Source organism: Leucopleurus acutus (genome assembly GCF_964270905.1).
Source record: "Leucopleurus acutus genome assembly, chromosome: 7".
Lineage (NCBI taxonomy): Eukaryota > Metazoa > Chordata > Mammalia > Artiodactyla > Delphinidae > Leucopleurus > Leucopleurus acutus.
This window is the reverse complement of record NC_139150.1, coordinates 58,779,509-58,794,072: the sequence shown is the minus strand read 5'-3', so window position 1 is coordinate 58,794,072 and position 14,564 is coordinate 58,779,509. Positions and strand designations below refer to the sequence as shown.

At 43.3% G+C, this 14,564-nt stretch overlaps 1 protein-coding gene across 5 annotated transcripts in view; it reads left to right on the top strand.

The window, feature by feature from the left end:
• Window positions 1-14,564, top strand: part of PTPRD (protein tyrosine phosphatase receptor type D) — a 1,574,709-nt gene that overhangs the window by 1,037,181 nt on the left and 522,964 nt on the right. Inside the window, exon 10 of one of the 5 annotated variants that reach the window (XM_082842821.1) lies at window positions 1,085-1,213. The exons of 3 other annotated variants lie outside the window; for them this stretch is intronic. The gene's annotated coding sequence lies outside the window, so the exon portion shown is untranslated. Of the gene's footprint in view, window positions 1-1,084; window positions 1,214-11,074; window positions 11,353-14,564 lie in introns of those variants that run through there. One more of the 5 variants, XM_082842822.1, reaches the window with a different exon arrangement.

Sequence of the window (14,564 nt, the reverse complement as noted above, 5' to 3'; positions counted from 1 at the left end):
ATTCGGGGGTGGTGGTGGCTGCAATTTAGGCTACTTTTGATGGCATTGCTTCCTCTTTTAATTGGACTGCAGGGAATGAAAATCATTAGGGTATGTTTGCATTGTATTTGGATGAAAGGGTTTTCCTTACTCTGTGTGCCCTGCTCACAGAACACATTCTTAGAATGACTTAATAGTGCATAGTTGACATACCTTACACACAGTGGAGGCCTGAATGAATGAGCCGTGGGATGAATGGGCATACATGAAAACTAAGTAAAAAGAAATGCTAAAAACACCCCACCAGTATCCAGAATTTGGGCTGTGTTTCATTTGTAGCTACTACTTAAAAATGGAATCCAATTAAGGGGCCATTTCTTTTTCACTTATAAACGTGCTTTCACAAAGAATCCTGGAGCTGGGAGGTACTTTAGAAAAACTAATCTAGTCTGGTGTGTTTTCAAATTATGCTTCCTAGAGCTGTAAAGCAAGGTTACTCCACCTTGGTTAACATTTGAGTCACTTGTGTAGCTTTTTAAAAAATTATGCTAGTGCCCCATTCCCAAAGAATCCAATTCAGCTTATATGAGTGCCCTCTGGGCATATGGTTTAAAAGTGTTCCAGGTGATTTGAATGTTCAGCCAGGGGTGGGACCCACCATTCTAGGGGTTCGACACTCCCAACATTTAGACTTGTGGTCTTATAAATGCAAGTCTACTCTCTGGGGACAATACGATAGAATATATTAAACTGGGGTAACTGGGATATGCGTATGCCCAGTAGGGCTCACATTCATTTCAAAGAAAACACTAGACTTCTAAAAAATTCAGTTCAGCGGTGTTGTATCTTGAACTCTTTGTACAAGACATTCTGCAGGTATACAAGGGACGCACAGAAGATTAAGGCCCAACTTTCTCTTGAAGATTTTACAGTCTTGCCATCTGGAAACGTACCAAGCAGAGGCACAGGGAAGGAATGAGAAAACCAAGTATAAACATGACTTTGATAAAAGGCAGGTGTGTTATGGATGGCACAGGAAGGATTGAATCATGGATGAAATATAGCTTTCAGCATTTGCTCTAATAGCCATCTCTTCTTTCCCCAGCCTAACTGACCAAACTGAGCAGTTCTGACATCCACAGTCTGGGAACACAGCCTGCTCTGGGGCAGTGCAGGAATAAAAAGGAAAAATAATGCAGGCGCTGTGCTCCTTCTTACCTCCACTTGGTACAAGGTAGGATATTTCCTAGAGCCTGAAACTCACCAGGCAGGAGGTTCTTCTGACGGAGAAAGCATGGGTGTCAAGTGTCCATTTCAGGACTGCTTCTAGATGTCTGACACTTGTTTCTTTGTCGAGGGGAAGGCAGAGAAAAACTCCTGCCTGACTTGATTTGCTTTTGTGCTTCCTGAGGTCAGAGATTGTTAATAGTCCCAGTTTGGTTCATCTCCTGGCATGGATAATGAGCAAAGTTGAGGGAAAGAAAGAAAGAAACAAAGGGAGAGAGGGAAAAAGAAAGGAGGGAGGAAGGAAGGGATGAAGGGAAGGGAAGGAAAGAAAGAGAAAGAGAGAGTTAAAAGTTTCCATTGTTTTTCGCTCTTCGTATTGGTCTTAACTCAGAATTTTTGGAATTTCTCTGTTCTCTTCTTAAACATAGTCACCTGGCAAAAGAACTTTCAAGTTGTGATTAGACATAAGTTTGCATAATTTCCCACTGATTCCATCCAGTGCATTCTCATATTTATAATATGTTACCATTCTAGTCAATGGATGGATACCAATAAAACGAGCTATGGAACACATCTTGGGCATGAGTGCTTTCTGTGATCTTTTATCCTACTTCAGTAGACTGTTTATCTAGCAAAAGAGAGATTCGAAGAATTAGGTGGGTTATTTTTTTGTTTCTTTTTTTAACAAATAAAGCCACAAGTTTATTACCATGTGAGTTTAGAATCCAGTATAGTGAAATAATGCAACAGAGAAAAACTGGCCTAGGGAAGCCTGAAGAATCAGATGTTTTAAATGAAGCAGTAACCGTGTCTGGGTAGAAGAATCAGGAAAACAAAGAAAAGCCCAACTCTTTGATGAAATGACTCTTAAAGGCTGGATGGGAGTTCAACGTGTAGGTGATCATAGGAAACTTTCTGGCTAAGAAAAAAGGCACGTTTTTGTTCAGACAGTTCTGGAGTTTAGGGTATTGGTCGTAAAGAGGTGGAAGTTTAAAGTGGAAAAATGGATTCAGGCAGCATTCCATTTGTGGTGGCCTTTGAATGCGGTAGAACATTTGTACTTAGTTTGGTCAATAATCATGAACCACTGAGGGTTTTTTATTTACTTATTTTTGAGCATGGAAGTTACATAACCAAACGTGTGCTTTATTAAAGTTAATTGGGCAGCACAGTGGAGAATGGATTGGGGCCAATAAGAAAAAGATTAGGAGCAGAAGAATATACGAAAAATTATTATTGTACTAGTCCAAAGAAAACTAGCTATGTTTGTATTAGAAAGATGGGTTTTGGTGGTAAGGAGACAAAATGCAACCTTCAAGAATTAATACCAGATAATAACTAACCAAGAATGGTGTTTCTACATTTATAAAACAGCACGGAATTGAATAGACTAAAGTAATAATACATGTGGGAAATAATAGTTTTTGTTTTGCCTCTTTAAATTTCTGCTGGACCTGTCTAGTGTTACTAGTAACTTTGGAGATGTGGTCAATGAGTTTTGAAAATCAGGATGCGTTGGAATAATATAGGTGATGATATAAGAAAAAAATGTACAGATAAATGAATGCTCTGTCCACCTAATAGAGTGTACCTAGTTAAAAATGCAAAGTTCAGTATGAAGGATTTTTTTCTGCTGAACTGATCAGTTATTTTGACATCTTGTAGGAAACCATGAAAGTCTGTAATTACTCTCATTAAGAATTCTATGGGACTTCCCTGGTGGTGCAGTGGTTAAGAATCCACCTGCCAATGCAGGGGACACGGGTTCGAGCCCTGGCCCAGGAAGATCCCACATGCCGCGGAGCAACTAAGCCCGTGAACCACAACTGCTGAAGCCCATGTGCCTAGAGCCTGTGCTCTGCAACAAGAGAAGCCACCACAATGAGAAGCCCACACACCGCAACAAAGAGTAGCCCTGGCTCTCTGCAACTAGAGAAAGCCTGCACGCAGCAACGAAGACCCAGTGCAGCCAAAAATGAAAAATAATTAAAAAAAAAATTCTGTGGAAGTATGAATCCATCCACTCCTGTTCAGATTCTATTATGATTTCTTGTCTGTGACATTTTGTTGTGTGTTTTAGTGAGGCCTAACTCTTAACCAAACTCTCTGTCACTGTACCTTTCAGCACAGGCACAATAGGAGGGACTCTGAAGGTGACATCTGACCAGCCACAGTGGTATCCATCGTCCATCAAGTCATTTAGCAGAAATCTTTTGAGATCTGCTTATAGTTCAGCTTCTGTGCTTGTTGATAGTGATATATAAGAGTGTGGAGATGTTCAGAGATGAATAGGGTGTGAATACACACAAAAAAAGACAGAGACATAGGAAATAAGAAAAGAAAAGAATGTGAGACCAGAGGTAGGACAAAGTCATTCTACTTAATGAACTACAGGAAACTTTGTAAAGAAAGTGATGTTTCACATGAAATAAGTAATTATCAATCAATTCATTTCCTCTTTCTCTCTTCCTAGCTCCATCCTTCCCGTCCTTTACTCTCCCACATATTTATGGAGTACATACAGTGCTTAAAGCCTTACGATAAGATTTTTTGGCTCCAGTCAGACATGAATATGCTGTCAAACCACTGAAAAAGAACATTTGCCAAGTATGGACACACCCAGTAGAAATCAAGTGGCATTATGAAGAATAAGATAAATATAGGAGTGTAAGACAAAGATAGAGAAAGGTTTGAAAAGTGGCTGAAAAAATAGTCGTCTTGATGTCTTTGCTGTGTTCATGGTCTTGAAAATTGCTCTCAGATGCCTGCGGAAACATCCACAGCTATGCTGCACCTGGGAAGCAAGGTGAAATCTGGTAACTGGGGTCTCGGTCCAGGATACAAGGACTGGTCATTTATAATTCCCAGCTTGTGAAGAGATATACTCCCTATTACATAGAAATCAATTTGTGGTGTTTCGATTCTGAGTTAGTTTCTGAAAATCATTTTCTGAAACCCTATTTGAAAGACCCTTTACAAATAACTTCATGACTCTGTATGGCTTTCTTGCTAAAACTGTGAAGACAACTTTGTTGGTGGACACAGAAATCTGAATAGTGTTGAAAAGCTGCTGTGCTTCGGGTTTTACTTTACCCTTGTGTTTTTTTGTTTGTTTGTTTGTTTGTTTTTTTGCGGTACGCAGGCCTCTCACTGCTGTGGCCTCTCCTGTTGTGGAGCACAGGCTCCGGACGCGCAGGCTCAGTGACCATGGCTCACGGGCCCAGCCGCTCCACGGCATGTGGGATCTTCCCGGACCGGGGCACGAACCTGCGTCCCCTGCATCCGCAGGCGGACTCTCAACCACTGCGCCACCAGGGAAGCCCTACCCTTGTGGTTTTGTTCTTTGTTTTTTTTCCTCTCTAACCACTGAATCTTTTTTTTAATTAATTAATTAATTAATATTTTGGCTGCGTTGGGTCTTCGTTGATGTGCACGGGGTTTCTCTAGTTGCGGCGAGCAGGGGCTACTCTTCGTTTCAGTGTGCGGGCTTCTCATGGCAGTGGCTTCTCCTGTTGCGGAGCACGGGTTCTAGGTGCGCGGGCTCAGTAGTTGTGGCTTGTGGGCTCTAGAGCGCAGGCTCAGTAGTTGTGGCTCACCGGCTTAGTTGCTTGGTGCCACGTGGGATCTTCCTGGACCAGGGCTTGAACCTGTGTCCCCTGCATTGGCAGGTGGATTCCCAACCACTGTTCCACCGGGGAGCTCCCTAACCATTGATTCTTGGAGCACATTCTTTCATTAAGGAGATTTAGCACCCTCCACAGTAGCTGGGGGCAAGACATTAACATCCTGCAGCACATCCTAGTCTTGAAAGATGAGTCAGCCTTGTGCAAATGAAATATATTAAACAAATGCTGCTTTACTTTTCTCTCATTCTCTTAAAACAATACCAACTCTGGCCAGGGAACCAATAATAAACTGTAGTCGGGCTTCCCTGGTGGCGCAGTGGTTGAGAGTCCGCCTGCCGATGCAAGGGACATTAGTTCGTGCCGCGGTCCGGGAAGATCCCACATGCCGCGGAGCGGCTGGCCCCGTGAGCCATGGCCGCTGAGCCTGCGCGTCCGGAGCCTGTGCTCCGCAACGGGAGAGGCCACAACAGTGAGAGGCCCGCGTACCGCAAAAAAACAAAAAACTAAAAAACTGTAGTTTCAAATTTAACTTCATCTCCAGGTTAGGTCCCATGACATTGACATTCGATAGATATTGAAACCAAGCTTTTCCTCTTTTAAAGAATCTTGTTATCCCTCCCAAGAAATCTCAGTGATTCATTCCCATCCTTGCCGCATTCTTCTGCCATTCAGCAAAAGGGAGCCTGTTCCATCAGTTTCTGGTCTCTGTAAACCTCCTCCTCTGTTGAGTGATTAATTACTAGCTTTCTGGTGACTTCTTAATTTTGTTCTGTATTTTAAAATATTCCTTCATTTCAAAATTCTCTAGTGTAAGATACAAACACTAAATGGAATATAAGTAATGGCAATTACTTTCCTCTCTATTCAGCTTTGTCTTTAGTATTAAAGGCACCGTTTAAAATGTATAAAAATCATAAAAGTTTAAAACTTCAAAATAAACACGAGGCAATTAATTTTCTTAACGAAAACATTAGCATTTAAAGGTTAAAGTGACAAAAAATATGCTTATTCCTTAACGTTACTAACAAAGTACCCATTTGTGTTAGCATGAGTTGTCTTTTTCAAAGATGTTCCAAGTATACAAAGAGAGATGGCCTCTGAATATTTAGACACAGTAGATTTAGAACAGCAAAACCAAAACACACTTTTATTGTTGGAAATACTGAAATCCACTGCTTCGTGTATGAGTTAATGGAACTTCTTGACAAATCACCTGTTAAATTTTAGCTGACAGCTTGTCATATATTAATTATAAATAATTGTAATATACGGCTATCATAATACATGCAACACAAAAAAATAGGAAAGGTAATTAGAGTCTATCCTTTATTTTCCCCCTTCACTTCTTGCTCACAAGAAAAAAATGACCCAATGTTTCACTTGGGTTGGGATAGTGCCAGTGGTTAATGGAATGCCCCACTCTACTAAAGAATTTAATGGGAATATCCATTTGTCACAGTTGCATGCTGTAATCTCCAGTAGCAGAGCCAATGGAAAATAGCATCGTACCATAATGTCCTCTACACTCGGCAGGTGAGGGTGAAAGGCAGCTGCTGAACTGAACAGTCAGGGGAGAAAGCTTGGCTTTTCTAGGCCTGTCTTTAGAGAAAGATGTGGATTTCTTTTAAGAGAACTTTGCTGCCTGACAGCAATAAGAAAGGCAGCCCTGGAGAAAAAGAAAGTACATTTCTTTCATATGGAAAAAAAGCGGGAATGTCTGCATAGCATGTCTCAAAATCTCTAACCACCTCTTGGTCTACCGGAAGCCCACCTGTTTGTAAAGAGACTTTGGGTAGTGGTATCAGAAAGACCAAGATTAGATGCTCATTTCAGTCACCTCCTACTTTTGAGTTTGAGCTTTCAAATCTGAGGGGTGCGAATAACAGCGCCTAAACTTGCAATGCTACTGGTAGAATCCATAGAACTGTATGAGTCCTTTAAAAATTAGCATGGCACCTGAGTTGTCTTCCTTTCTTCTTCACAGTTTAGGTGGAATTATAGTGTAGTCTGATGACTTTATATGTGTATAGTTTGTGTTCTCAAATGAATGAAAATATTGTTTAGTTTAGGGACTGTGTTTTGTATATATTTGTTTTATCTTTCTCATGTGCCAGGTCTGTGTTTGATCAAGAAATAGGCTACTGAGAAATGCCGTGTGAATTAAATTTGAAAAACTCTCTCAAACATGTTAACACTTGTAGAGATTAGTATTTAAGTTACTTGAGGATTAAAACCATTGTTATTCCATGTATGCATTTAGCAGCAAATTAATAATATATTAGGCGTAGCTAGCACCTATAGGAAGAGGTCTCAGATACTCATTTCAGCGCCTATGAAACAGTTTACTCTCTTCAGAATACATCATTTGATCCTATGTTGTATTTCTCCATTCTAACTGGATTCAATACAAACCACTGTAGCCTTCACAAAGAATATATGATCAGCAACAATTACTGCAGTTCCTTGGTTAATAATTTATAACCAGAATAGAAGTAAAAACACAAGATTTTGAAGTCAAACAGTTGTAGTTTCTAGATTCTAGCTTGGCCGCTCACTAGCTATGTCAGCTTGGCCAGATCACTTATCCTCTCTGTCCCTGTTTCCTCACTTATACAATGGGGCTAATGATAGTTAATTAGCAGGGCAGGTGTTAAGATTGGAGGTGAGGCAGAGGCTTTGAAACTTTTTCTGTTAATCACTAGCCACAGGACAGAAACATAAGTTTTATGAAACAATGTTTAATACATATAATGCACTCTCTTTTTCTTTCCTACTTTCATTTAAAAAAATTGTTCATGACCCACTAGATTCATGACCCAGAAAAGGTCATGACGTGCCTTTTGAAAACCAGGGGGATAGCACGATGTTTAGCACATAATACAAGTGTAACATAAGATTACTGTTATTCTCCTTACATTATTTTCAGCCTTATTTTTAGGATGCTTCACGATAGATGAGTATAAAATCTTTGGAGTACTTCTAGGAATTAACTTCCTTGGATGGGGTCCAAAATAGACTCATACTCATCGTATGCTGAATTATGCACTAGAGGGGGTTGTGCTGTAGCAAAGCTTCTGTGTGCTATTCATCAAAGAATGTTAGAGCTGGAAAGGAACTAAGAAAATGTCTAGTACCATTCCTTCATTTTCCTTCATGTAAGTATTTATAGTTTTAAAATATTCTATATTTATTACTCATTGATAAGTTGAAAAACTGGCTTCTTGGATCCAGAACTAGGAGGTAATTAGGAATAGTTAGGGGAGAAGGGACACTGGGTCATGACATCTGGGGTTTTGTTCTCCTTCTGCCACCAAAGAGTTGGGTCACCTTAAACTCTCAGGGACTCAGTTTCCTTACTTGTAAAATTAGGTGATTTCAGCAGATGATTAGCCCACCTCTGACATTTTTATGACCTCAAAGCTCCAAATGGTAAACTCTCCTAGAGGTTGTAGTAGATGCCACAGGGTGCTGTTTTGTTACAAATCTGATCTGAGTATATTGATGTGTGTATATTGGGCTTCAGTCTTATTCCCACTACAACTCAGATGTACAGAGAAAGCTTGGTTCCTCTACTTGCTCTCTCTTTCTCTTATCACCCTGAATAATGCTGTCTCTTTTGCCCAATAATAGCTCAGATTCTCTAGTCACCTCCTTCCACTGCTACTTTTTTCTCTAAGATGTTTGCTTGTAGTGGGACAGGAACGTCGAGGACCTCGTGGTGTCAGGAAAGTTGGGTCCTTGGGCTTGTGTCATTTATGTATACTGTCCTCTGTCTCCTCTGATTTCTGGGTCCCTTTTCCTCCTACTTGTTGCTCACCTTGGTAACCATCATCACTAAGTTCTCTAGTTAACCTAACTCGCTACCAGTGGGATATGTTGATCCTGTTTCTTTTTCGACTAGGCTCCCAGGTAGTAATCAGACTTCCCAGCTGGTATCTTAAATCAGGTCAGAACTGGTCAGATCTTCTTAAATGAGGTAGAGGGATGTGTGTCTCTCCATCAAAGACAACAGCAGAGGAAATTCAGGGTTTTTTAAAACTCTGTTTGTTCCTCTAACATCCAACTTTGCAAGAGGAAAGTGGGACTCACCAGTTGACGGGGGAGGGTGTGGCAATGAGAAAGCCAAATCAGAGTTTACACCTTGAGTGAGAATCACCTGTGCAGAGGCTCAGATTTCTGAAATCCATCCTTAGGGCATAAGGAACAGGTGTTCAGCATACCTTCTCGGCTTTTCAGTTCCTCGCATTATCAGAAAGTCCTGAAGGCTTGCCCAGGAATAGCTGTCTTCTTGATTTTTACTATGAGGCTAACCATTTTAAAAAAAAGAACAGGGAAGACTCATGCTAAGATGATCCTCCCCCCTCTCCCCTCAAATTGCTGGAGGACTAAACTTCATTTAGAGTGAAGCCTTTCAAAAATATGTGACAGAGGATTACTGACCGATCCTTCAGTGCCTTTCAGGAGCGCAGCATGCAAAGGGTGGGAACAAATGGGCAGCTTGAGACAACAGTCAGGATGCCGAATCATTAGGCTGAATCTAAGGGCTCTGCTTACCTTTGCTCTTTCAAAGACTGCCTCGAGCCTGCAGGAATAAGTATTGTGTGTGTGTGCTGGCCTGAACACACAATGAGCAAGGGAGGTGGCTGGAAGCCTTGACTTTCCTTAACCTTTCTGACCAAGTTTCTAATAAATTTTGGTAGGCCAATTGCCAATGGTGGCTTCCAGCTGCTGACTCTTTCCATGTGCGTGAGATCCTTGAGGAGGAAAGAAGGTTAAAATTTGCCCCTTTAGCTAACAATCCAGTGTGTTCTGTAGATGAAGCTTGTGTAGCCCAACAACTGTCTAGGGAGAGGGTTCTGTGGTGTCCTACAGAGAAGCTGGGGGGCACTGCGTTTTCAACATCATAAAAGCAAGTGGCATGGAAGCAAAACAAGAGTTATTACACTACGATCGATTCCATACTTCCCTTTCTTCCTCTGTGATTCCAAAGGGGATCCACCAAACATCCCTGAATGAGGCTACCGAGGTGAACTGGGACAGTGGACATAAACTGTGTCTCATCAACACGCTCCTTATATTTTTATCACTGCTTTGAATGGGGTGCAACCGGCATCTTTCCTCCCGTGTGCCAGGACCCGGGGCAGGAAGCACCCGGGTGTGCAGCTCTTAGGAGATGAGTGAATTTGTTAGAGGGGGGTCTTTTCTGTCCTGGTGGATGGCTGCTTGGGAGTGACGTCACCCAGCCCCCTCCTCTGCAAGTGTGTGTGTGTGAGTGAGTGAGTGTATGTGTGTGGGTTGCACGCCTCCTTCTCCCAGCTCTCCTGCCTCCTTCCTTCGCCCGTCCAGCTCTCTGGCCCTTTCAGTGGGTCAGGGGTCCAGACTGAGGGACTCGCCAGCGGGCCTGGCTCTCCCCTCGGCCGAGCGCACCCACACTCCCACTCTCGCGCCGGCAAAGTGCACGCACAATCCCTCAGCGCTGGGGCACCGCGATTCCGTGGGATCCCCAGCATGTTACGAGGATTTTCGAAATCAGTCAGACTAGGAAACAAAGAGAGAAGCTTTTCCAATCACTTTCCTGAGATTTTTCATTTAATTTGCCCATCAAACCATCTCGCCCTCAACCGTAACGACCGGGTTCACGCCAGGGCTGAGGGCTGGGCTGGACTGGCCATCCCTCGTCCTGGCCCTTGACTCCGCGCGGGTCGGTCTCCGGGCGTCGCCTCGCCCCCTCTCCCCGCCTCCCCACTCCCCCCGCCGGCCTCAGTTTCTGGTTACCTCTCGTGTGCGCTTCACTTTGAGGGGGGGGGGGGAAGAAGAGAAGAAGGGGAGGGAGGCGCTGAGGGGGGCAGCCGAGTTGCTATTTGTGGCCAAAGAATCCTCTTTAAAAGAAGCAGCAGCAGGAAGGAGGAAACAGGAGAGGCGGAGGGAGGAGAAGTTACGCGGCCCCGGACCCCCCAGCCGCGAGCGGCGGAGCGTCGAGGAGCGGGGGGGAGGAGGAGGAAGAAGAGCGGGAGGCGGAGGGAGAGGAGACACACGGCGGCGGCGGCGGCGGCCGGAGAAGCAGGCGCAGGGCGCGCAGGAGGAGCGGGAGGAGGCGGAACAGCCGCGGAAGCCGCGGGCTCAGAAGGGCCAGGAGGACGGCCCGGGAAGAGGAGGCGGAGGCGGCGGCGGCAGCGGAGAAGTGGATAGGGGTGGAGGGAGGGAGGGAGGGAGGGAGGGAGGGCGGGGGGACGCGCTCCTTTGGATGCTGGATTTCGGCGTTTGGGACTCACTCGCTGACTCTCCTCCACTTCCTCGCTCTGGACTGGGCTGGCCGCGCGAGGAGCGGGCGGCGGCAGCCACGGGGGGGATTCCCGCGGCGGGGGCCGCAGCTGCGCGGGATTAAATCGGTCGCCCGGACTCCGGCGGCTGGGGCAGGCGTGGGCTGAGCGGCCGTGGAGGGGCGTGAAGGCGCTGGAGCAAAGTGCTGGTGGCGGCGCGGGAGGCGGTGGCGGAGGCTGCCCGGAGCCGACATGACCAGGTGAGTCTCCCGAGCTGATTCGGTCCGCCCCCCTGAGTCTTCCCGGGTCTGCGTCCTTCGGTGTCTGCGTCCGCGGCTCGCCCGGAGCCCGGCTCCCGCAGCCCGCAGGTCAGGGGCCGGAGCTGCACACTCCGGCGTCCGCGAGCCCAGCGCCCCGGCACCGGAGCGCACAGTTTGCTCTTCGGAACCTCCTTGGGCAGAGGTCCTCACCTACACGGTTCGCTTCTCGCTTAAAGCCTCAGACCAGGGAGAGTGGCAGTTCTAGAGAATGAGGGTGTTTGAATCTGTGTATTTGTGCGATTCCCCGCTTTCTCCTCCTGGGGTGGGCGTAGTATTGGGGAAATGGTGGAGCGGCGGGGCACTACGACCCTACCCAGGGATTCTGCCACTGCAGTTTTCTGTTTTTTCTTTGTTGTTTTTTTTTTTTTTTTAAGAGGCAATGATTACTAATTTAAGGAGGGCTGGTTTTGGTGATTTCTTTCTTTCCTCTGAACTAGTGGGGAGAAGGAGAAATAGCAGGAGTCAAAGTCTACGCGGCTGCCATAGAGGAGGGGGATTGTTTTGGAGACCTTTCCGTGGCAGAATCAAAGCTCGTAGTTCTGCCACGGGAATCTGCTGTTCTTACACACTCATTCCGTAGGGAAGGGAACAAAGAATTTATCATGAAAAGTCCAAGTTGTAGGAAACAATTTTAAAAGAAAACCAAGAACAAACTAAACGTTCTTTCCTTTCCTGTCGGTTTATTGTAGCTTTCACATTGGCGTGTAGAAAACTTGAATTGTGTATCTGTGAGGTTGATTTTCATTTAGAAGCATTAACAAATTAAGGCAGTTTTCTTATGCTTAAAAAAAAAAAATCTTGGACACTGTGTGAGCTTGGCTTTCATTAATTGGGTGCTCCAGTATTGTGAATAGTAGGTCCATTCTCCAAAACCTGGACTATCACAGTTCACTTGTATTGTTTCCAGCCTGCTTCCCAGTACACGACTTGCCTACTGTCTCCTCTGTTTTCTAAAATTCTTAGAGCAATCCCCCAGACCAACCTACAGTTTGTGCCTTAAGCATACAGGGAGATTCCTGAGGGATCGCTGCCCTGTATTTTCTCTTAAACTTTTTTTTTTTTCTTTTTTTCCCCCCCTTGACATGCCCACAGTCATAGTACCATTGACTTAGAGCATAGCACATACATTTTGAGTCTCTCAGAGACTAGCAACTGCTTGTGACTTGAGATAGATTTTCTGTTGGACTTCCAGTGCTTCAAACGTGGACCTTTCCATTTGGTGTGTTTTTTCCAACCATCCTGTAGCACACATATGGGGTGTTAGTCCAACCATTGATACTTCTGACCATTTTGGCAGTTCTATCACTGTTTCAAAGTGTACATATCCACCACTCAACTTGAGTAAAACCAGGGTGACGTACTGCCAAGACTTGAAATATTCTGAATTAAAGGAATATTTAGATGATACCAACCTAAAGATCATACCATGTTGTTAGTATGATGATATCCAGGACAAAGCTTAATAAATATTGTACTTATTTAGAAAACATTTTGTTACATGCCACAGATAGATGTTATTTTGTTAGCTTAGCAAAGAGAGAATAAAATTTCAGTGCTCAATGTCCGAATTCTTGAAACAGACATCCTAAATGGACAATACAAAGAAAATTTTCCTACCTCCCACCTCCCATAATTATGTACTGTACTTTGCTTTTCAATGGAACTAGCAATTCTGTGACAGATTTCTTAAATTCATCCTCATGCTATCAGCTATTATTGTACTCTCAAAGTGTGAAATTGACAAGCTGGTCAGTTTCATGAATTCAGCTGTCAGATTGTGTCCAGTTAAAAACTGCTAAAAGCTGTAAATGTGCCTGCCTAGAATTTTCTTTTTTAAAGGAAAGACAGCTAGGGGGTGAGGATTAAAGGGTGTTATTAATTGTAGATCTTTGTAAATAGGTGCACTCTAATGTAAGTTTTATCACTGGCTGTTGTTGGGAAGCACATTTATTTTAGATTTCTACTGTTTTAAAAGTGGCATTCAGTTTGTATCTATATTTCATTTTAAATAGTGAGCACTTTACATAGAAATAATCTGTTCTTACAGCCCTCAGTAATAATAGTATAATAGAAATAAGATTCAAAGAGGAAAAGTGTCTGTCGAATATATTTTAATATACATGAGTAATATATTACTTTTGTAATGACATGTGAAGAGGGGGATGAATTAAATATTTTACTGTGGAGGTTATGTAACAAATTCTTCTTAGACCAGTGCAGTTGTAGTTACTAAAGTAATGAAATACAGTGCTCTATTTTAATATATATGTATTTCAGTGGATAATCATACAAGCAAAACTGCTTAAAGTATTAAATACAATGATTTGATTTGTTTTTAAGATTGACATTCATCTACAGCCAGAATATCTCAAAGTCGAGAACTAAGAATCGGAATCCCCTCATCTGCTGCTATTTGCTAAGCCACTAGGGGCCTGTATAACTGTTCTTATATCCAGGAGGTACTCTGGTATGGCATATGCGAACCCTTCCTAGAGAGGCATTTAAAAAGTATCAGGTAGGCAGTCCCCTAAGTTTTGGTTTTGTCTTTTTAACCTATTAACTCATGCTCTGATGTTAGTCATAGACATTGACTGAAGGGTTTTTCAAGAACGTTGTTTAGAGCTTACACTATGGCGGTACAAGTATGACTTTTCACAGAGTGTGCAACATAAGAGAGGTATTTGTGCAAATTCATATGTGATCCCAGTTTCTCAGTGCATGTCAAGGATAACTGATAAGGATGCTATTGGCATAATGTAAGGTTAAAAGAGAAAGGAAGCAGAATTACTTTAAGGAATGCGTAGTCATAGATTGATGGTGTGATTAAACTAGCTTTGTGAGTGCTGTGCAAGTTGTGTGGAACGAGAATCTGAGGCTGTGACTACAGTTTAGTCAGCACTTGAGGGACCCCCACTGAAGATGCACTACACGTTTTTTAAGTGTCAGTTTCACAAATTTGAAATCAACCAGCTGTGGCAATCTTGATAGACATTAGGCAATAAGGTCAAGTATACTTACACTGTTCTTTTGTTGATTTTCGGTTTTTCAAACTGACAAGGGTAACTATTTGTAAAAGAGCACCCTGTAAGTATTTGCATATTGGATTTCCTTCAGCCCAAACTTGATTTATCAAGCCATTGAACATTTCTATT